Consider the following 25076-nt stretch of genomic DNA (forward strand, 5'->3'; position numbering starts at 1 on the left):
CCAATCTGGATGACACTTTCAGGTAATGATCAGTACCCCAATCCCACTGGGCTCTCCAAATTTCGTTCTTCCAGGTTAAACCGTTCGTTGGCAGTAACAGTTTTAATTTTTAGGTTTCACTCTGTTTTCTTCTATATGGATACATGTAGTTGGAACTCTAAATCAAAGACGGTTTGTTGTAGCTCTTTGAAACTTGACACAATAAAGTAGTAGAAAGTTCTATCTCTATCGTTTGTTTCCTATTGATGTTACCCTAAGCAGAGACTGGTGCAAATCACTTTCATGGAAAGGGGTTGCCAAGCTTCCAAAAACTACGAGTTTCCTGAAATCTCAGCACACATTTTTTCACCCAATCTTGATGACACTTTCGGGTAATGATCAGTACCCCAATCCCACTTGGCTCACCAAATTTCGTTCTTCTAGGTTTAACCGTTCGTTGGCAGTAACAGTTTTAATTTATAGGTTTCAGTCTGTTTACTCAATATGGATACATGTAGTTGGAACTCTAAATCAAAGACGGTTTGTGCTACCTCTTTGAAACTTGACACAATAAAGAAGTTCCAAGTTCTATCTCTATGGTTTGTTTCCTATTGATGTAGCCCTAAGCAGAGCCTGGCGCAAATCACTTTCGTGGAAAGGGGTTGCCAAGCTTCCAAAAACTACGAGTTTCCTGAAATCTCAGCACACATTTTTTCACCCAATCTTGATGACACTTTCAGGTAATGATCATTACCCCAATCCAACTTGGCTCACCAAATTTCGTTCTTCTAGGTTTAACCGTTCGTTGGCAGTAACAGTTTTAATTTTTAGGTTTCAGTCTGTTTTCTCCTATATGGATACATGTAGTTGGAACTCTAAATCAAACACGGTTTGTGCTAGCTCTTTCAAACTTGACACAATAAAGTAGTTCTCAGTTCTATCTGTATCATTTGTTTCCTATTGATGTAGCCCTAAGCAGAGACATGTGCAAATCAGTTTCATGGAAACGTGTTTTCAAGCTTCCAAAAAACTACGAGTTTCCTGAATTCTCAGCACACATTTTTTCACCCAATCTGGATGACACTTTCAGGTAATGATCAGTACCCCAATCCCACTGGGCTCTCCAAATTTCGTTCTTCCAGGTTAAACCGTTCGTTGGCAGTAACAGTTTTAATTTTTAGGTTTCACTCTGTTTTCTTCTATATGGATACATGTAGTTGGAACTCTAAATCATAGACGGTTTGTTGTAGCTCGTTGAAACTTGACACAATAAAGTAGTAGAAAGTTCTATCTCTATCGTTTGTTTCCTATTGATGTAGCCCTAAGCAGAGCCTGGCGCAAATCACTTTCGTGGAAAGGGGTTGCCAAGCTTCCAAAAACTACGAGTTTCCTGAAATCTCAGCACACATTTTTTCACCCAATCTTGATGACACTTTCGGGTAATGATCAGTACCCCAATCCCACTTGGCTCACCAAATTTCGTTCTTCTAGGTTTAACCGTTCGTTGGCAGTAACAGTTTTAATTTATAGGTTTCAGTCTGTTTACTCAATATGGATACATGTAGTTGGAACTCTAAATCAAAGACGGTTTGTGCTACCTCTTTGAAACTTGACACAATAAAGAAGTTCCAAGTTCTATCTCTATGGTTTGTTTCCTATTGATGTAGCCCTAAGCAGAGCCTGGCGCAAATCACTTTCGTGGAAAGGGGTTGCCAAGCTTCCAAAAACTACGAGTTTCCTGAAATCTCAGCACACATTTTTTTCACCCAATCTTGATGACACTTTCAGGTAATGATCATTACCCCAATCCAACTTGGCTCACCAAATTTCGTTCTTCTAAGTTTAACCGTTCGTTGGCAGTAACAGTTTTAATTTTTAGGTTTCAGTCTGTTTTCTCCTATATGGATAAATGTAGTTGGAACTCTAAATCAAACACGGTTTGTGCTAGCTCTTTGAAACTTGACACAATAAGGTAGTTCCAAGTTCTATCTGTATGGTTTCTTTCCTATTGATGTAGCCCTAAGCAGAGACTGGCGCAAATCACTTTCATGGAAAGGGGTTGCCAACCTTCCAAAAAACTACGAGTTTCCTGAAATCTCAGCACACATTTTTTCACCCAATCTTGATGACACTTTCAGGTAATGATCAGTACCCCAACCCAACTTGGCTCACCAAATTTCGTTCTTCTAGGTTAAACCGTTCGTTGGTAGTAACAGTTTGAATTTTTAGGTTTCACTAGGTGTTTTCCTATATGGATACATGTAGTTGGAACTCTAAATCAAACACGGTTTGTGCTAGCTCTTTGAAACTTGACACAATATGGTAGTTCCAAGTTCTATCTCTATGGTTTGTTTCCTATTGATGTAGCCCTAAGCAGAGACTTGTGCAAATCACTTTCATGGAAAGGGGTTGCCAAGCTTCCAAAAAACTACGAGTTTCCTGAATTCTCAGCACACATTTTTCACCCAATCTTGATGACACTTTCAGGTAATGATCAGTACCCCAATCCCTCTTGGCACACCAAATTTCGTTCTACTTGGTTAAACCGTTCGTTGGCAGTAACAGTTTTAATTTTTAGGTTTCACTCTGTTTTCTCCTATATAGATACATGTATTTGGAACTCTAAATCAAACATGGTTTGTGCTTGCTCTTAGAAACTTGACACAATAAAGTAGTTCCAAGTTCTATCTCTATGGTTTGTTTCCTATTGATGTAGCCCAAAGCAGAGACTGGCGCAAATCACTTTCATGGAAAGGGGTTGCCAAGGTTTCAAAAAACTACGAGTTTCCTGAATTCTCAGCACACATTTTTCACCCAATCTGGATGACACTTTCAGGTAATGATCAGTACCCCATTCCCACTTATCTCACCGAATTTCGTTCTTCTAGGTTAAACCGTTTGTTGGCAGTAACAGTTTTAATTTTTAGGTTTCACTCTGTTTTCTCTTATAAGGATACATGTAGTTGGAACACTAAATCAAACACGGTTTGTGCTAGCTGTTTGAAACTTGACACAATAAAATAGTTCCAAGTTCTATCTCTATGGTTTGTTTCCCATTGATGTAGCCCTAAGCAGAGACTGGTGCAAATCCGTTTCATGGAAAGGGGTTGCCAAGCTTCCAAAAAACTACGAGTTTCCTGAAATCTCAGCACACATTTTTTCACCCAATCTTGATGACACTTTCAGGTAATGATCAGTACCCCAATCCCACTTGGGTCACCAAATTTCATTCTTCTAGGTTAAACCGTTCGTTGGGAGTAACAGTTTTAATTTTTAGGTTTCATCTGTTTTCTCCTATATGGATACATGTGTTTGAACTCTAAATCAAATATGGTTTGTGCTAGCTCTTTGAAACTTGACACAATAGAGAAGATCCAAGTTCTATCTCTATGGTTTGTTTCCTATTGATGTAGCCCTAAGCACATACTGGCACAAATCACTTTCATGGAAAGGCGTTGCCAAGATTCCAAAAAACTACGAGTTTCCTGAAATCTCAGCACACATTTTTTCACCCAATCTTGATGACACTTTCAGGTAATGATCAGTACCCCATTCCCACTTGGGTCACCAAATTTCATTCTTCTAGGTTAAACCGTTCGTTGGCAGTAACAGTTTTAATTTTTAGGTTTCACTCTGTTTTCTCCTATATGGATACATGTAGTTGGAACTCTAAATCAAACACGGTTTGTGCAAGCTCTTTGAAACTTCACACAATAAAGTAGTTCCAAGTTCTATCTCTATGGTTTGTTTCCTATTGAAGTAGCCCTAAGCAGAGACTGGCGTAAATCACTTTCATGGAAAGGGGTTTCCAAGCTTCCAAAAAACTATGAGTTTCCTGAATTCTCATCACACATTTTTTCACCCAATCTTGATGACACTTTCAGGTACTGATCAGTACCCCAATCCCACTTGGCACACCAAATTTCGTTCTTCTAGGTTAAACCGTTCGTTGGCAGTAACAGTTTTAATTTTTAGGTTTCACTCTGTTTTCTCCTATATGGATATATGTAGTTGGAACTCTAAATCAAAGACGGTTTGTGCTAGCTCTTTGAAACTTGACACAATAAGGTAGTTCCACGTTCTATCTCTATGGTTTGTTTCCTATTGATGTAGCCCTAAGCAGAGACTGGAACAAATCACTTTCATGGAAAGGGGTTGCCAAGATTCCAAAAAACGACGAGTTTCCTGAAATCTCAGCACACATTTTTCACCCAATGTTGATGATACTTTCAGGTAATGATCAGTACCCCAATCCCTCTTGGCACACCAAATTTCGTTCTTCTAGGTTAAACCATTCGTTGGCAGTAACCGTTTTAATTTTTAGGTTTCACTCTGTTTTCTCCTATATGGGTACATGTAGTTGGAACTCTAAATCAAACACGGTTTGTACTAACTCTTTGAAACTTGACACAATAAAGAAGTTCCAAGTTCTATCTCTATGGTTCGTTTCCTATTGATGTAGCCCTAAGCAGAGACTGGGGCAAATCACTTTCATGGAAAGGGGTTGCCAAGCTTCCAAAAACTACGAGTTTCCTGAAATCTCAGCACACATTTTTTCACCCAATCTTGATGACACTTTCAGGTAATGATCATTACCCCAATCCAACTTGGCTCACCAAATTTCGTTCTTCTAGGTTTAACCGTTCGTTGGCAGTAACAGTTTTAATTTTTAGGTTTCAGTCTGTTTTCTCCTATATGGATACATGTAGTTGGAACTCTAAATCAAACACGGTTTCTGCTTGCTCTTTCAAACTTGACACAATAAAGTAGTTCCCAGTTCTATCTGTATCGTTTGTTTCCTATTGATGTAGCCCTAAGCAGAGACATGTGCAAATCAGTTTCATGGAAACGTGTTTTCAAGCTTCCAAAAAACTACGAGTTTCCTGAATTCTCAGCACACATTTTTTCACCCAATCTGGATGACACTTTCAGGTAATGATCAGTACCCCAATCCCACTGGGCTCTCCAAATTTCGTTCTTCCAGGTTAAACCGTTCGTTGGCAGTAACAGTTTTAATTTTTAGGTTTCACTCTGTTTTCTTCTATATGGATACATGTAGTTGGAACTCTAAATCATAGACGGTTTGTTGTAGCTCGTTGAAACTTGACACAATAAAGTAGTAGAAAGTTCTATCTCTATCGTTTGTTTCCTATTGATGTAGCGCTAAGCAGAGCCTGGCGCAAATCACTTTCGTGGAAAGGGGTTGCCAAGCTTCCAAAAACTACGAGTTTCCTGAAATCTCAGCACACATTTTTTCACCCAATCTTGATGACACTTTCGGGTAATGATCAGTACCCCAATCCCACTTGGCTCACCAAATTTCGTTCTTCTAGGTTTAACCGTTCGTTGGCAGTAACAGTTTTAATTTATAGGTTTCAGTCTGTTTACTCAATATGGATACATGTAGTTGGAACTCTAAATCAAAGACGGTTTGTGCTACCTCTTTGAAACTTGACACAATAAAGAAGTTCCAAGTTCTATCTCTATGGTTTGTTTCCTATTGATGTAGCCCTAAGCAGAGCCTGGCGCAAATCACTTTCGTGGAAAGGGGTTGCCAAGCTTCCAAAAACTATGAGTTTCCTGAAATCTCAGCACACATTTTTTTCACCCAATCTTGATGACACTTTCAGGTAATGATCATTACCCCAATCCAACTTGGCTCACCAAATTTCGTTCTTCTAAGTTTAACCGTTCGTTGGCAGTAACAGTTTTAATTTTTAGGTTTCAGTCTGTTTTCTCCTATATGGATACATGTAGTTGGAACTCTAAATCAAACACGGTTTGTGCTAGCTCTTTGAAACTTGACACAATAAGGTAGTTCCAAGTTCTATCTGTATGGTTTCTTTCCTATTGATGTAGCCCTAAGCAGAGACTGGCGCAAATCACTTTCATGGAAAGGGGTTGCCAACCTTCCAAAAAACTACGAGTTTCCGGAAATCTCAGCACACATTTTTTCACCCAATCTTAATGACACTTTCAGGTAATGATCAGTACCCCAACCCAACTTGGCTCACCAAATTTCGTTCTTCTAGGTTAAACCGTTCGTTGGTAGTAACAGTTTGAATTTTTAGGTTTCGCTAGGTGTTTTCCTATATGGATACATGTAGTTGGAACTCTAAATCAAACACGGTTTGTGCTAGCTTTTTGAAACTTGACACAATAAGGTAGTTCCAAGTTCTATCTCTATGGTTTGTTTCCTATTGATGTAGCCCTAAGCAGAGACTTGTGCAAATCACTTTCATGGAAAGGGGTTGCCAAGCTTCCAAAAAACTACGAGTTTCCTGAATTCTCAGCACACATTTTTCACCCAATCTTGATGACACTTTCAGGTAATGATCAGTACCCCAATCCCTCTTGGCACACCAAATTTCGTTCTACTTGGTTAAACCGTTCGTTGGCAGTAACAGTTTTAATTTTTAGGTTTCACTCTGTTTTCTCCTATATAGATACATGTATTTGGAACTCTAAATCAAACATGGTTTGTGCTTGCTCTTAGAAACTTGACACAATAAAGTAGTTCCAAGTTCTATCTCTATGGTTTGTTTCCTATTGATGTAGCCCAAAGCAGAGACTGGCGCAAATCACTTTCATGGAAAGGGGTTGCCAAGGTTTCAAAAAACTACGAGTTTCCTGAATTCTCAGCACACATTTTTCACCCAATCTGGATGACACTTTCAGGTAATGATCAGTACCCCATTCCCACTTATCTCACCGAATTTCGTTCTTCTAGGTTAAACCGTTTGTTGGCAGTAACAGTTTTAATTTTTAGGTTTCACTCTGTTTTCTCTTATAAGGATACATGTAGTTGGAACACTAAATCAAACACGGTTTGTGCTAGCTGTTTGAAACTTGACACAATAAAATAGTTCCAAGTTCTATCTCTATGGTTTGTTTCCCATTGATGTAGCCCTAAGCAGAGACTGGTGCAAATCCGTTTCATGGAAAGGGGTTGCCAAGCTTCCAAAAAACTACGAGTTTCCTGAAATCTCAGCACACATTTTTTCACCCAATCTTGATGACACTTTCAGGTAATGATCAGTACCCCAATCCCAATTGGGTCACCAAATTTCATTCTTCTAGGTTAAACCGTTCGTTGGGAGTAACAGTTTTAATTTTTAGGTTTCATCTGTTTTCTCCTATATGGATACATGTGTTTGAACTCTAAATCAAATACGGTTTGTGCTAGCTCTTTGAAACTTGACACAATAGAGAAGAATCAAGTTCTATCTCTATGGTTTGTTTCCTATTGATGTAGGCCTAAGCAGAGACTGGCACAAATCACTTTCATGGAAAGGCGTTGCCAAGATTCCAAAAAACTACGAGTTTCCTGAAATCTCAGCACACATTTTTTCACCCAATCTTGATGACACTTTCAGGTAATGATCAGTACCCCATTCCCACTTGGGTCACCAAATTTCATTCTTCTAGGTTAAACCGTTCGTTGGCAGTAACAGTTTTAATTTTTAGGTTTCACTCTGTTTTCTCCTATATGGATACATGTAGTTGGAACTCTAAATCAAACACGGTTTGTGCAAGCTCTTTGAAACTTCACACAATAAAGTAGTTCCAAGTTCTATCTCTATGGTTTGTTTCCTATTGAAGTAGCCCTAAGCAGAGACTGGCGTAAATCACTTTCATGGAAAGGGGTTTCCAAGCTTCCAAAAAACTACGAGTTTCCTGAATTCTCATCACACATTTTTTCACCCAATCTTGATGACACTTTCACGTACTGATCAGTACCCCAATCCCACTTGGCACACCAAATTTCGTTCTTCTAGGTTAAACCGTTCGTTGGCAGTAACAGTTTTAATTTTTAGGTTTCACTCTGTTTTCTCCTATATGGATATATGTAGTTGGAACTCTAAATCAAAGACGGTTTGTGCTAGCTCTTTGAAACTTGACACAATAAGGAAGTTCCACGTTCTATCTCTATGGTTTGTTTCCTATTGATGTAGCCCTAAGCAGAGACTGGAACAAATCACTTTCATGGAAAGGGGTTGCCAAGATTCCAAAAAACGACGAGTTTCCTGAAATCTCAGCACACATTTTTTCACCCAATCTTGATGACACTTTCAGGAAATGATCAGTACCCCAATCCCACTTGGGTCACCAAATTTCATTCTTCTAGGTTAAACCGTTCGTTGGGAGTAACAGTTTTAATTTTTAGTTTTCATCTGTTTTCTCCTATATGGTTACATGTAGTTTGAACTCTAAATCAAATACGGTTTGTGCTAGCTCTTTGAAACTTGACACAATAGAGAAGATCCAAGTTCTATCTCTATGGTTTGTTTCCTATTGATGTAGCCCTAAGCAGAGACTGGCACAAATCACTTTCATGGAAAGGCGTTGCCAAGATTCCAAAAAACTACGAGTTTCCTGAAATCTCAGCACACATTTTTCACCCAATCTTGATGACACTTTCAGGTACTGATCAGTACACCAATCCCACTTGGCTCACCAAATTTCGTTCTTCCAGGTTAAACCGTTCGTTGGCAGTAACAGTTTTAATTTTTAGGTTTCACTCTGTTTTCTCCTATATGGATACATGTAGTTGGAACTCTAAATCAAACACGGTTTGTGCTAGCTCTTTGAAACTTGAAACAATAAGGTAGTTCCAAGTTCTATCTCTATGGTTTGTTTCCTATTGATGTAGCCTTAAGCAGAGACCGGCGGAAAACACTTTCATGGAAAGGGGTTGCCAAGCTTCCAAAAAACTACGAGTTTCCTGAAATCTCAGCACACATTTTTTCACCCAATCTTGATGACACTTTCAGGTAATGATCAGTACCCCAATCCCACTTGGCTCACCAATTTCGTTCTTCTAGGTCAAACCGTTCGTTGGCAGTAACAGTTTTAATTTTTATGTTTCACTCTGTTTTCTCCTATATGGATACATGTAGTTGGAACTCTAAATCAAACACGGTTTGTGCTAGCTCTTTGAAACTTGACACAATAAGGTAGTTCCACGTTCTATCTCTATGGTTTGTTTCCTATTGATGTAGCCCTAAGCAGAGACTGGAACAAATCACTTTCATGGAAAGGGGTTGCCAAGATTCCAAAAAACGACGAGTTTCCTGAAATCTCAGCACACATTTTTCACCCAATCTTGATGATACTTTCAGGTAATGATGAGTACCCCAATCCCTCTTGGCACACCAAATTTCGTTCTTCTAGGTTAAACCGTTCGTTGGTAGTAACCGTTTTAATTTTTAGGTTTCACTCTGTTTTCTCCTATATGGGTACATGTAGTTGGAACTCTAAATCAAACACGGTTTGTGCTAACTCTTTGAAACTTGACACAATAAAGAAGTTCCAAGTTCTATCTCTATGGTTCGTTTCTTATTGATGTAGCCCTAAGCAGAGACTGGCACAAATCACTTTCATGGAAAGGGGTTGCCAAGCTTCCAAAAAACTACGAGTTTCCTGAAATGTCAGCACAATTTTTTCGCCCAACCTTGATGACACTTTCAGGTAATGCTCAGTACCCCAATCCCACTTGGCTCATCAAATTTCGTTCTTCTAGGTTAAACCGTTCGTTGGCAGTAACAGTTTTAATTTTTAGGTTTCACTGTGTTTTCTCCTATATGGATACATTTAGTTGGAACTCTAAATCAAAGACCCCTTGTGCTAGCTAGTTGAAACTTGACACAATAAAGTAGTTCCAAGTTCTATCTCTATGGTTTGTTTCTTATTGATGTAGCCCTAAGTAGAGACTGACGCATATCACTTTCATGGAAAGGGGTTGCCAAGCTTCCAAAAAACTACGAGTTTCCTGAAATCTCTGCACACATTTTTTCACCCAATCTTGATGACACTTTCAGGTAATGATCAGTACCCCAATCCCACTTGGCACACCAAATTTCGTTCTTCTAGGTTTAACCGTTCATTGGCAGTAACCGTTTTAATTTTTAGGTTTCACTCTGTTTTCTCCTATATGGGTACATGTAGTTGGAAGTCTAAATCAAACACGGTTTGTGCTACCTCTTTGAAACTTGACACAATAAAGAAGTTCCAAGTTCTATCTCTATGGTTTGTTTCCTATTGATGTAGCCCTAAGCAGAGACTGGCGCAAATCACTTTCATGGAAAGGGGTTGCCAAGCTTCCAAAAAACTACGAGTTTCCTGAATTCTCAGCACACATTTTTTCACCCAACCTTGATGACACTTTCAGGTAATGATCAGTACCCCAATCCCAGTTGGCTCACCAAATTTGGTTCTTCTAGGTTAAACCGTTTGTTGGCAGTAACAGTTCTAATTTTTAGGTTTCACTCTGTTTTCTCCTATATGGATACATGTAGTTGGAACTCCAAATCAAAGACCGCTTGTGCTAGCTCTTTGAAACTTGACACAATAAAGTAGTTCCAAGTTCTATCTCTATGGTTTGTTTTCTATTGATGTAGCACTAAGCAGAGACTGGCGAAAATCACTTTCATGGAAAGGGGTTGCCAAGCTTCCAAAAAACTACGAGTTTCCTGAAATCTCAGCACACATTTTTTTAACCAATTTGGATGACACTTTCAGGTAATGATCAGCACCCCAATCTTACTTGGCACACCACATTTCATTCTTCTAGGTTAAACCGTTCGTTGGCAGTAACAGTTTTAATTTTTAGGTTTCACTCTGTTTTCTCCTATATGGGTACATGTAGTTGGAACTCTAAATCAAACACGGTATGTGCTACCTCTTTGAAACTTGACACAATAATGTAGTTCCATGTTCTATCTCTATGGTTTGTTTCCTATTGATGTAGCCCTAAACAGACTGGCGCAAATCACTTTCATGGAAAGGGGTTGCCAAGCTTCCAAAAAACTACGAGTTTCCTAAATTCTCAGCACACATTTTTCACCCAATCTGGATGACACTTTCAGGTAATGATCAGTACCCCAATCCCACTTGGCACACCAAATTTCGTTCTTCTAGGTTAAACCGTTCGTCGGCAGTAACCGTTTTATTTTTTAGGTTTCACTCTGTTCTCTCCTATATGGGTACATGTAGTTGGAACTCTAAATCAAACACTGTTTGTTCTACCAATTTGAAACATAACACAATAAAGAAGTTCAAGTTCTATCTCTATGGTTTGTTTCCTATTGATGTAGCCCTAAGCAGAGACTGGCGCAAATCACTTTCATGGAAAGGGTTGCCAACTTCCAAAAAACTACGAGTTTCCTGAAATCTCAGCACACATTTTTTCACCCAATATGGATGACACTTTGAAGTAATGATCAGTACCCCAATCCCACTTGGCACAGCAAATTTCGTTCTTCTAGGTTAAACCGTTCGTTGGCAGTAACCGTTTTAATTTTTAGGTTTCACTCTGTTTTCTCCTATATGGGTACATGTAGTTGGAACTCTAAATCAAACACGGTATGTGCTACCTCTTTGAAACATGACACAATAAATAAGTTCCAAGTTCTATCTCTATGGTTTGTTTCCTATTGATGTAGCCCTAAGCAGAGACTGGCGCAAATCACTTTCATGGAAAGGGGTTGCCAAGCTTCCAAAAAACTACGAGTTTCCGGAAATCTCAGCACACATTTTTTCACCCAATCATGATGACACGTTCAGGTAATGATCAGTACCCCAATCCCACTTGGCTCACCAAATTTCGTTCTTCTAGGTTAAACCGTTCGTTGGCAGTAACAGTCCTAATTTTTAGGTTACACTCTGTTTTCTCCTATATGGATACATGTAGTTGGAACTCTAAATCAAAGACCGCTTGTGCTAGCTCTTTTAAACTTGACACAATAAAGTAGTTCCAAGTTCTGTCTCTATGGATTGTTTCCTATTGATGTAGCCTTAAGCAGAGACTGGTGCAAATCACTTTCATGGAAAGGTGTTGCCAACTTCCACAAAACTACGAGTTTCCTGAAATCTCAGCACATATTTTTTCAACCAATCTTGATGACACTTTCAGGTAATGATCAGTACCCCAATCCCACTTGGCTCACCAAATTTCGTTCTTCTAGTTTAAACCGTTCATTGGCAGTAACCGTTTTAATTTTTAGGTTTCACTCTGTTTTCTCCTATATGGGTACATGTATTTGGAACTCTAAATCAAACACGGTTTGTGCTAGCTCTTTGAAACTTGACACAATAAAGAAGTTCCAAGTTCTATCTCTATGGTTTGTTTCCTATTGATGTAGCCCTAAGCACATACTGGCACAAATCACTTTCATGTAAAGGGGTTGCCAAGCTTCCAAAAAACTACGAGTTTCCTGAAATCTCAGCACACATTTTTTCACCCAACCTTGATGACACTTTCAGGTAATGATCAGTACCCCAATCTTAGTTGGCTCACCAAATTTGGTTCTTCTAGGTTAAACCGTTTGTTGGCAGTAACAGTTCTAATTTTTAGGTTTCACTCTGTTTTCTCCTATATGGATACATGTAGTTGGAACTCTAAATCAAACACGGTTTGTTCTACCTCTTTGAAACTTAACACAATAAAGAAGTTCAAGTTCTATCTCTATGGTTTGTTTCCTATTGATGTAGCCCTAAGCAGAGACTGGCGCAAATCACTTTCATGGAAACGGTTGCCAACTTCCAAAAAACTACGAGTTTCCTGAAATCTCAGCACACATTTTTTCAACCAATCTGGATGACACTTTCAGGTAATGATCAGCACCCCAATCTTACCTGGCACACCACATTTCATTCTTCTAGGTTAAACCGTTCGTTGGCAGTAACAGTTTTAATTTTTAGGTTTCACTCTGTTTTCTACTATATGGGTACATGTAGTTGGAACACTAAATCAAACACGGTTTGTGCTAGCTCTTTGAAACTTGACACAATAATGTAGTTCCATGTTCTATCTCTATGGTTTGTTTCCTATTGATGTAGCCCTAAACAGACTGGCGCAAATCACTTTCATGGAAAGGGGTTGCCAAGCTTCCTAAAAACTACGAGTTTCCTGAATTCTCAGCACACATTTTTTCACCCAACCTGGATGACACTTTCAGGTAATGATCAGTACCCCAATCCCACTTGGCACACCAAATTTCGTTCTTCTAGGTTAAACCGTTCGTCGGCAGTAACCGTTTTATTTTTTAGGTTTCACTCTGTTCTCTCCTATATGGGTACATGTAGTTGGAACTCTAAATCAAACACGGTTTGTTCTACCTCTTTGAAACTTAACACAATAAAGAAGTTCAAGTTCTATCTCTATGGTTTGTTTCCTATTGATGTTGCCCTAAGCAGAGACTGGCGCAAATCACTTTCATGGAAAGGGTTGCCAACTTCCAAAAAACTACGAGTTTCCTGAAATCTCAGCACACATCTTTTCAACCAATCTCGATGACACTTTCAGGTAATGATCAGTACCCCAATCCCACTTGGCTCACCAAATTTCGTTCTTCTAGGTTAAAACGTTCGTTGGCAGTAACAGTTTGAATTTTTAGGTTTCACTCTGTTTTCTACTATATGGGTACATGTAGTTGGAACTCTAAATCAAAGACGGTTTGTGCTAGCTCTTTGAAAATTTAAACAATAAAATAGTTCCAAGTTCTATCTATATGGGTTGTTTCCTATTGATTTAGGACTAAGCAGAGACTGGCGCAAATCCCTTTCATGGAAAGGGGTTGCCAAGCTTCCAAAAAACTACGAGTTTCCTGAAATCTCAGGACACATTTTTTCACCCAATAGTGATGACACTTTCTGGTAATGATCAGTACCCCAATCCCACTTGGCTCACCAAATTTCGTTCTTCTAGGTTAAACCGTTCGTTGGCAGTAACAGTTTAAATTTTTAGGTTTCACTCTGTTATCTCCTATATGGATACATGTAGTTGGAACTCTAAATCAAACACGGTTTGTGCAAGCTCTTTGAAACTTGACACAATAAAGTAGTTCCACGTTCTATCTCTATGGTTTGTTTCCAATTTATGTAGCCCTAAGCAGAGACTGGCGCAAATCACTTACATGGAAATGGGTTGCAAAGCTTCCAAAAAACTACGAGTTTCCTGAAATCTCATCACACATTCTTTCACCCAATCTGGATGACACTTTCAGGTACTGATCAGTACACCAATCCCACTTGGCTCACCAAATTTCGTTCTTCTAGGTTAAACCGTTCTTTGGCAGTAGCAGTTTAAATTTTTAGGTTTCACTCCGTTTTCTCCTATATGGATACATGTAGTTGGAACTCTAAATCAAACACGGTTTGTGCTAGCTCTTTGAAACTTGACAAAATAAGGTAGTTCCAAGTTCTATCTCTATGGTTTGTTTTCTATTGATGTAGCCCTAAGAAGAGACTGGTGCAAATCCCTTTAATGGAAAGGTGTTGCCAAGCTTCCAAAAACTACGAGTTTCCTGAAATCACAGCACACATTTTTTCACCCAGTCTTGATGACACTTTCAGGTAATGATCAGTACCGCAATCCCACTTGGCTCACCAAATTTCGTTCTTCTAGGTTAAACCGTTCGTTGGCAGTAACAGTTTAAATTTTTAGGTTTCACTCTGTTTCCTCCTATATGGATACATGTAGTTGGAACTCTGAATCACAGACGGTTTGTGCTAGCTCTTTGAAATTTGACACAATAAAATAGTTCCTTGTTCTATCTCTATGGTTTGTTTCCTATTGATGTAGCACTAAGCAGAGACTGGTGCAAATCACCCTCATGGAAAGGGGTTGCCAAGCTTCCAAAAAACTACGAGTTTCCAGAAATCTCAGCACACATTTTTTCACCTAATCTTGATTACACTTTCAGGTAATGATCAGTACCCCAATCCCACTTGGCTCACCAAATTTCATTCTTCTAGGTTAAACCGTTCGTTGGCAGTAACAGTTTTAATTTTTAGGTTTCACTCGGTTTTCTCCTATATGGATACATGTAGTTGGAACTCTAAATCAAACACGGTTTGTGCTAGCTCTTTTAAACTTGACACAATAAGGTAGTTCCAAGTTCTATCTCTATGGTTTCTTTCCTATTGATGTAGCCCTAAGCAGAGACTGGCGCAAATCACTTTCATGGAAAGGGGTTGCCAACCTTCCAAAAAACTTCGAGTTTCCTGAAATCTCAGCACACATTTTTTCACCCAATCTGCATGACACTTTCAGGTAATGATCAGTACCCCAACCCAACTTGGCTCACCAAATTTTGTTCTTCTAGGTTAAACCGTTCGTTGGTAGTAACAGTTTGAATTTTTAGGTTTCACTCTGTTTTTTCCTATATGGATACATGTAGTTGGAACTCTAAATCAAACACAGTTTGTGCTAGCTCTTTGAAACTTGACACAATAAGGTAGTTCCAAGTTCTATCTCTATGGTTTGTTTCCTATTGATGTAGCCCTAAGCAGAGACTGGCACATATCACTTTCATGGAAAGGCGTTGACAAGATTCCAAAAAACTACGAGTTTCCTGAAATCTCAGCACACATTTTTCACCCAATCTTGATGACACTTTCAGGTAATGATCAGTACCCCAATCCCTCTTGGCACACCAAATTTCGTTCTACTAGGTTAAACCGTTCGTTGGCAGTAACAGCTTTAATTTTTAGGTTTCACTCTGTTTTCTCCTATATAGATACATGTATTTGGAACTCTAAATCAAACATGGTTTGTGCTCGCTCTTAGAAACTTGACACAATAAAGTAGTTCCAAGTTCTATCTCTATGGTTTGTTTCCTATTGATGTAGCCCAAAGCAGAGACTGGCGCAAATCACTTTCATGGAAAGGGGTTGCCAAGCTTCCAAACAACTACGAGTTTCCTGAAATCTCAGCACACATTTTTTCACCCAATCTGGATGACACTTTCAGGTAATGATCAGTACCCCAATCCCACTTGGCTCACCAAATTTCGTTCTTCTAGGTTAAACTGTTCGTTGGCAGTAACAGTTTTAATTTTTAGGTTTCACTCTGTTTTCTCCTATAAGGATACATGTAGTTGGAACACTAAATCAAACACGGTTTGTGCTAGCTCTTTGAAACTTGACACAATAAAATAGTTCCAAGTTCTATCTCTATGGTTTGTTTCCTATTGATGTAGCCCTAAGCAGAGACTGGTGCAAATCCCTTTCATGGAAAGGGGTTGCCAAGCTTCCAAAAAACTACGAGTTTCCTGAAATCTCAGCACACATTTTTTCACCCAATCTTGATGACACTTTCAGGTAATGATCAGTACCCCAATCCCACTTGGGTCACCAAATTTCATTCTTCTAGGTTAAACTGTTCGTTGGGAGTAACAGTTTTAATTTTTAGGTTTCATCTGTTTTCTCCTATATGGATACATGTAGTTTGAACTCTAAATCAAATACGGTTTGTGCTAGCTCCTTGAAACTTGACACAATAAAGAAGATCCAAGTTCTATCTCTATGGTTTATTTCCTATTGATGTAGCCCTAAGCAGAGCCTGGCGCAAATCACTTTCTTGGAAAGGGGTTGCCAAGCTTCCAAAAAACTACGAGTTTCCTGAAATCTCAGCACACATTTTTTCACCCAATCTTGATGACACTTTCAGGTAATGATCAGTACACCAATCCCACTTGGCTCACCAAATTTCGTTCTTCTAGGTTAAACCGTTCGTTGGTAGTAACAGTTTGAATTTTTAGGTTTCACTCTGTTTTTTCCTATATGGATACATGTAGTTGGAACTCTAAATCTAACACGGTTTGTGCTAGCTCTTTGAAACTTGACACAATAAAGTAGTTCCAAGTTCTATCTCTATGGTTTGCTTCCTATTGATGTAGCCCTAAGCAGAGACTGGCACAAATCACTTTCGTGGAAAGGGGTTGCCAAGCTTCCAAAAAACTACGAGTTTCCTGAAATCTCAGCACACATTTTTTCACCCAATCTGGATGACACTTTCAGGTAATGATCAGTACCTTAATCCCACTTGGCTCACCAAATTTCGTTCTTCTAGGTTAAACTGTTCGTTGGCAGTAACAGTGTAAATTTTTAGGTTTCACTCTGTTTTCTCCTATAAGGATACATGTAGTTGGAACACTAAATCAAACACGGTTTGTGCTAGCTCTTTGAAACTTGACACAATAAAATAGTTCCAAGTTCTATCTCTATGGTTTGTTTCCTATTGATGTAGTCCTAAGCAGAGACTGGTGCAAATCACTTTCATGGAAAGGGGTTGCCAAGCTTCCAAAAAACTACGAGTTTCCTGAAATCTCAGCACACATTTTTTCATCCAATCTTGATGACACTTTCAGGTAATGATCAGTATCCCAATCCCACTTGGCTCACCAAATTTCCTTCTTCTAGGTTTAACCGTTCATTGGAAGTAACAGTTTTAATTTTTAGGTTTCATCTGTTTTCTCCTATATGGATACATGTAGTTTGAACTCTAAATCAAATACGGTTTGTGCTAGCTCTTTGAAACTTGACACAATAGAGAAGATCCAAGTTCTATCTCTATGGTTTGTTTCCTATTGATGTAGCCCTAAGCAGAGCCTGGCGCAAATCACTTTCGTGGAAAGGCGTTGCCAAGCTTCCAAAAATCTACGAGTTTCCTGAAATCTCAGCACACATTTTTTCACCCAATCTTGATGACACTTTCAGGTACTGATCAGTACACCAATCCCACTTGGCTCACCAAATTTCGTTCTTCTAGGTTAAACCGTTCGTTGGCAGTAACAGTTTTAATTTTTAGGTTTCACTCTGTTTTCTCCCATATGGATACATGTAGTTGGAACTCTAAATCAAACACGGTTTGTGCTAGCTCTTTGAAACTTGATACAATAATGTAGTTCCAAGTTCTATCTCTATGGTTTGTTTCCTATTGATGTAGCCCTAAGCAGAGACTGTCGCAAAACACTTTCATGGAAAGGGGTTGCCAAGCTTCCAAAAAACTACGAGTTTCCTGAAATATCAGCACACATTTTTTCACCCAATCTTGATGACACTTTCAGGTAATGATCAGTACCCCAATCCCACTTGGCTCACCAATTTCGTTCTTAAAGGTCAAACCGTTCGTTGGCAGTAACAGTTTTAATTTTTAGGTTTCACTCTGTTTTCTCCTATATGGATACATGTAGTTGGAACTCTAAATCAAACACGGTTTCTGCTAGCTCTTTGAAACTTGACACAATAAGGTAGTTCCAAGTTCTATCTCTATGGTTTGTTTCCTATTGATGTAGCCCTAAGCAGAGACTGGAACAAATCACTTTCATGGAAAGGGGTTGCCAAGATTCCAAAAAACGACGAGTTTCCTGAAATCTCAGCACACATTTTTCACCCAACCTTGATGACACTTTCAGGTAATGATCAGTACCCCAATCCCTCTTGGCACACCAAATTTTGTTCTTCTAGGTTAAACCGTTCGTTGGCAGTAACAGTTTAAATTTTTAGGTTTCACTCTGTTTTCTCCTATATGGATACATGTATTTGGAACTCTAAATCAAACATGGTTTGTGCTAGCTCTTTGAAACTTGACACAATAAAGTAGTTCAAAGTTCTATCTCTATGGTTTGTTTCCTATTGATGTAGCCCTAAGCAGAGACTGGCGCAAATCACTTTCATGGAAAGGGGTTGCCAACCTTCCAAAAAACTACGAGTTTCCTGAAATCTCAGCACACATTTTTTCACCCAATCTGCATGACACTTTCAGGTAATGATCAGTACCCCAACCCAACTTGGCTCACCAAATTTCGTTCTTCTAGGTTAAACCGTTCGTTGGTAGTAACAGTTTGAATTTTTAGGTTTCACTCTGTTTTTTCCAATATGGATACATGTAGTTGGAACTCTAAATCAAACACAGTTTGTGCTAGCTTTTTGAAACTTGACACAATAAAGAAGTTCCAAGTTCTATCTCTATGGTTTGCTTCCTATTGATGTAGCCCTAAGCAGAGACTGGGACAAATCACTTTCGTGGAAAGGGGTTGCCAAACTTACAAAAAACTACGAGTTTCCTGAAATCTCAGCACACATTTTTTCACCCAATCTTGATGACACTTTCAGGTAATGATCAGTACCCGAATCCCACTTGGCTCTCCAAATTTTGTTCTTCTAAGTTAAACCGTTCGTTGGGAGTAACAGTTTTAATTTTTAGGTTTCACTCTGTTTTCTCCTATATGGATACATGTAGTTGGAACTCTAAATCAAACACGGTTTGTGCTAGCTCTTTGAAACTTGACACAATAAGGTAGTTCCAAGTTCTATCTCTATGGTTTGTTTCCTATTGATGTAGCCCTAAGCAGAGACTGGCACATATCACTTTCGTGGAAAGGCGTTGACAAGATTCCATAAAACTACGAGTTTCCTGAAATCTCAGCACACATTTTTCACCCAATCTTGATGACACTTTCAGGTAATGATCAGTACCCCAATCCCTCTTGGCACACCAAATTTCGTTCTACTAGGTTAAACAATTCGTTGGCAGTAACAGTTTTAATTTTTAGGTTTCACTCTATTTTCTCCTATATAGATACATGTATTTGGAACTCTAAATCAAACATGGTTTGTGCTCGCTCTTAGAAACTTGACACAATAAAGTAGTTCCAAGTTCTATCTCTATGGTTTGTTTCCTATTGATGTAGCCCAAAGCAGAGACTTGCGCAAATCACTTTCATGGAAAGGGGTTGACAAGCTTCCAAACAATTACGAGTTTCCTGAAATCTCAGCACACATATTTTCACCCAATCTGGATGACACTTTCAGGTAATGATCAGTACCCCAACCCAACTTGGCTCACCAAATTTCGTTCTTCTAGGTTAAACCGTTCGTTGGTAGTAACAGTTTGAATTTTTAGGTTTCACTCTGTTTTTTCCTATATGGATACATGTAGTTGGAACTCTAAATCAAACACGGTTTGTGCTAGCTCTTTGAAACTTGACACAATAAAGAAGTTCCAAGTTCTATCTCTAGGGTTTCTTTCCTATTGATGTAGCCCTAAGCAGAGACTGGCACAAATCACTTTCGTGGAAAGGGGTTGCCAAACTTACAAAAAACTACGAGTTTCCTGAAATCTCAGCACACATTTTTTCACCCAATCTTGATGACACTTTCAGGTAATGATCAGTACCCGAATCCCACTTGGCTCTCCAAATTTCGTTCTTCTAAGTTAAACCGTTCGTTGGCAGTAACAGTTTTAATTTTTAGGTTTCACTCTGTTTTCTCCTATATGGATACATGTAGTTGGAACTCTAAATCAAACACGGTTTGTGCTAGCTCTTTGAAACTTGACACAATAAGGTAGTTCCAAGTTCTATCTCTATGGTTTGTTTCCTATTGATGTAGCCCTAAGCAGAGACTGGCACATATCACTTTCATGGAAAGGCGTTGACAAGATTCCAAAAAACTACGAGTTTCCTGAAATCTCAGCACACATTTTTCACCCAATCTTCATGACACTTTCAGGTAATGATCAGTATCCCAATCCCTCTTGGCACACCAAATTTCGTTCTACTAGGTTAAACCGTTCATTGGCAGTAACAGTTTTAATATTTAGGTTTCACTCTCTTTTCTCCTATATAGATACATGTATTTGGAACTCTAAATCAAACATGGTTTGTGCTCGCTCCTAGAAACTTGACACAATAAAGTAGTTCCAAGTTCTATCTCTATGGTTTCTTTCCTATTGATGTAGCCCAAAGCAGAGACTGGCGCAAATCACTTTCATGGAAAGGGGTTGCCAAGCTTCCAAACAACTACGAGTTTCCTGAAATCTCAGCACACATTTTTTTAACCAATCTGGATGACACTTTCAGGTAATGATCAGTACCCCAATCCCACTTGGCTCACCAAATTTCGTTCTTCTAAGTTAAATTGTTCGTTGGCAGTAACAGTTTTAATTTTTAGGTTTCACTCTGTTTTCTCCTATAAGGACACATGTAGTTGGAACACTAAATCAAACACGGTTTGTGCTAGCTCTTTGAAACTTGACACAATAAAATAGTTCCAAGTTCTATCTCTATGGTTTGCTTCCTATTGATGTAGCCCTAAGCAGAGACTGGTGCAAATCACTTTCATGGAAAGGGGTTGCCAAGCTTCCAAAAAACTACGAGTTTCCTGAAATCTCAGCACACATTTTTTCACCCAATCTTGATGACACTTTCAGGTAATGATCAGTACCCCAATCCCACTTGGCTCACCAAATTTCCTTCTTCTAGGTTAAACCGTTCTTTGGGAGTAACAGTTTTAATTTTTAGTTTTCATCTGTTTTCTCCTATATGGTTACATGTAGTTTGAACTCTAAATCAAATACGGTTTGTGCTAGCTCTTTGAAACTTGACACAATAGAGAAGATCCAAGTTCTATCTCTATGGTTTGTTTCCTATTGATGTAGCCCTAAGCAGAGCCTGGCGAAAATCACTTTCTTGGAAAGGGGTTGCCAAGCTTCCAAAAAACTACGAGTTTCCTGAAATCTCAGCACACATTTTTTCACCAAATCTTGATGACACTTTCAGGTAATGATCAGTTCCCCAATCCCACTTGGCTCACCAAATTTCGTTCTTCTAGGTTATACCGTTCATTGGTAGTAACAGTTTGAATTTTTAGGTTTCACTCTGTTTTTTCCTATATGGATACATGTAGTTGGAACTCTAAATCAAACACGGTTTGTGCTAGCTCTTTGAAACTTGACACAATAAAGTAGTTCCAAGTTCTATCTCTATGGTTTGTTTCCTATTGATGTAGCCCTAAGCAGAGACTGGTGCAAATAACTTTCATGGAAAGGGGTTGCCAAGCTTCCAAAAAACTACGAGTTTCCTGAAATCTCAGCACACATTTTTTCATCCAATATTGATGACACTTTCAGGTAATGATCAGTACCCCAATCCCACTTGGCTCACCAAATTTCATTCTTCTAGGTTAAACCGTTCGTTGGAAGTAACAGTTTTAATTTTTAGGTTTCATCTCTTTTCTCCTATATGGATACATGTTTTTGGAACTCTAAATCAAACACGGTTTTGTGCTAGCTCTTTGAAACTTGACACAATAAAGTAGTTCCAAGTTCTATCTCTATGGTTTGTTTCCTATTGATGTAGCCCAAAGCAGAGACTGGCGCAAATCACGTTAATGGAAAGGGGTTGCCAAGCTTCCAAAATACAACGAGTTTCCAGAAATCTCAGCACATATTTTTTCACCCAATCTTGATGACACTTTCAGGTAATGATCAGTACCCCAATCCCACTTGGCTCACCAAATTTCGTTCTTCTAGTTTAAACCGTTCATTGGCAGTAACCGTTTTAATTTTTAGGTTTCACTCTGTTTTCTCCTATATGGATACATGTAGTTGGAACTCTAAATCAAAGACCGCTTGTGCTAGCTCTTTGAAACTTGACACCATAAAGTAGTTCCAAGTTCTATCTCTATGGTTTGTTTCCTATTGATGTAGCACTAAGCAGAGACTGGTGCAAATCACTTTCATGGAAAGGGGTTGCCAAGCTTCCAAAAAACTACGAGTTTCCTGAAATCTCAGCACATATTTTTTTAACCAATCTGGATGACACTTTCAGGTAATGATCAGCACCTCAATCCCACTTGGCAAACCACATATCATTCTTCTAGGTTAAACCGTTCGTTGGCAGTAACAGTTTTAATTTTTAGGTTTCACTCTGTTTTCTACTATATGGGTACATGTAGTTGGAACATTAAATCAAACACGGTTTGCGCTAGCTCTTTGAAACTTGACAAAATAATGTAGTTCCATGTTCTATCTCTATGGTTTGTTTCCTATTGATGTAGCCCTAAGCAGACTGGCGCAAATCACTTTCATGGAAAGGGGTTGCCAAGCTTCCAAAAAAATACGAGTTTCCTAAATTCTCAGCACACATTTTTTCAACCAATCTGGATGTCACTTTCAGGTAATGATCAGTACCCCAATCCCACTTGGCACACTTCTAGGTTAAACCGTTCGTCGGCAGTAAACGTTTTATTTTTTAGGTTTCACTCTGTTTTCTCCTATATGGGTACATGTAGTTGGAACTCTAAATCAAACACGGTTTGTTCTACCTCTTTGAAACTTAACACAATAAAGAAGTTCCAAGTTCTGTCTCTATGGTTTGTTTCCTATTGATGTAGCCCTAAGCAGAGACTGGCGCAAATCACTTTCATGGAAAGGGGTTGCCAAGCTTCCAAAAAACTATGAGTTTCCAGAAATCTCAGCACACATTTTTTCACCCAATCTTGATGACACGTTCAGATAATGATCAGTACCCCAATCCCACTTGGCTCACCAAATTTCGTTCTTCTAGGTTAAACCGTTCGTTGGCAGTAACCATTTTAATTTTTAGGTTTCACTCTGTTTTCTCCTATATGGGTACATGTAGTTGGAACTCTAAATCAAACAGGGTTTGTGCTACCTCTTTGAAACTTGACACAATAAATAAGTTCCAAGTTCTATCTCTATGGTTTGTTTCCTATTTATGTAGCCCTAAGCAGAGACTGGCACAAATCACTTTCATGGAATGGGGTTGCCAAGGTTCCAAAAAACTACGAGTTTTCTGAAATCTCAGCACACATTTTTTCACCCAATCTTGATGACACGTTCAGGTAATGATCAGTACCCCAATCCCACTTGGCTCACCAAATTTCGTTCTTCTAGGTTAAACCGTTCGTTGGCAGTAACAGTTCTAATTTTTAGGTTTCACTCTGTTTTCTCCTATATAGATACATGTAGTTGAAACTCTAAATCAAAGACCCCTTGTGCTAGCTCTTTGAAACTTGACACAATAAAGTAGTTCCAAGTTCTATCTCTATGGTTCGTTTCCTATTGATGTAGCCCTAAGCAGAGACTGGTGCAAATCACTTTCATGGAAAGGGTTGCCAACTTCCAAAAAACTACGAGTTTCCTGAAATCTCAGCACACATTTTTTCAACCAATCTCGATGACACGTTCAGGTAATGATCAGCACCCCAATCCCACTTGGCACACCAAATTTCGTTCTTCTAGGTTAAAACATTCGTTGGCAGTAACAGTTTTAATTTTTAGGTTTCACTCTGTTTTCTAGTATATGGGTACATGTAGTTGGAACTCTAAATCAAACACGGTTTGTGCAAACTCTTTGAAACTTGACACAATAAAATAGTTCCAAGTTCTATCTCTATGGTTCGTTTCCTATTGATGTAGCCCTAAGCAGAGACTGGCGCAAATCATATTCATGGAAAGAGGTTGCCAAGCTTCCAAAAAACTACGAGTTTCCTGAAATGTCAGCACAATTTTTTCGCCCAACCTTGATGACACTTTCAGGTAATGATCAGTACCCCAATCCCAGTTGGCTCACCAAATTTCCTTCTTCTAGGTTAAACCGTTCGTTGGGAGTAACAGTTTTAATTTTTAGTTTTCATCTGTTTTCTCCTATATGGTTACATGTAGTTTGAACTCTAAATCAAATACGGTTTGTGCTAGCTCTTTGAAACTTGACACAATAGAGAAGATCCAAGTTCTATCTCTATGGTTTGTTTCCTATTGATGTAGCCCTAAGCAGAGCCTGGCGAAAATCACTTTCTTGGAAAGGGGTTGCCAAGCTTCCAAAAAACTACGAGTTTCCTGAAATCTCAGCACACATTTTTTCACCAAATCTTGATGACACTTTCAGGTAATGATCAGTACCCCAATCCCACTTGGCTCACCAAATTTCGTTCTTCTAGGTTATACCGTTCATTGGTAGTAACAGTTTGAATTTTTAGGTTTCACTCAGTTTTTTCCTATATGGATACATGTAGTTGGAACTCTAAATCAAACACGGTTTGTGCTAGCTCTTTGAAACTTGACACAATAAAGTAGTTCCAAGTTCTATCTCTATGGTTTGTTTCCTATTGATGTAGCCCTAAGCAGAGACTGGTGCAAATAACTTTCATGGAAAGGGGTTGCCAAGCTTCCAAAAAACTACGAGTTTCCTGAAATCTCAGCACACATTTTTTCATCCAATCTTGATGACACTTTCAGGTAATGATCAGTACCCCAATCCCACTTGGCTCACCAAATTTCATTCTTCTAGGTTAAACCGTTCGTTGGAAGTAACAGTTTTAATTTTTAGGTTTCATCTGTTTTCTCCTATATGGATACATGTAGTTGGAACTCTAAATCAAACACGGTTTGTGCTAGCTCTTTGAAACATGACACAATAAAGTAGTTCCAAGTTCTATCTCTATGGTTTGTTTCCTATTGATGTAGCCCAAAGCAGAGACTGGCGCAAATCACGTTAATGGAAAGG

Source organism: Spermophilus citellus (assembly GCF_964194105.1).
Source record: "Spermophilus citellus genome assembly, chromosome: 14".
In the NCBI taxonomy this organism is placed as follows: domain Eukaryota; kingdom Metazoa; phylum Chordata; class Mammalia; order Rodentia; family Sciuridae; genus Spermophilus; species Spermophilus citellus.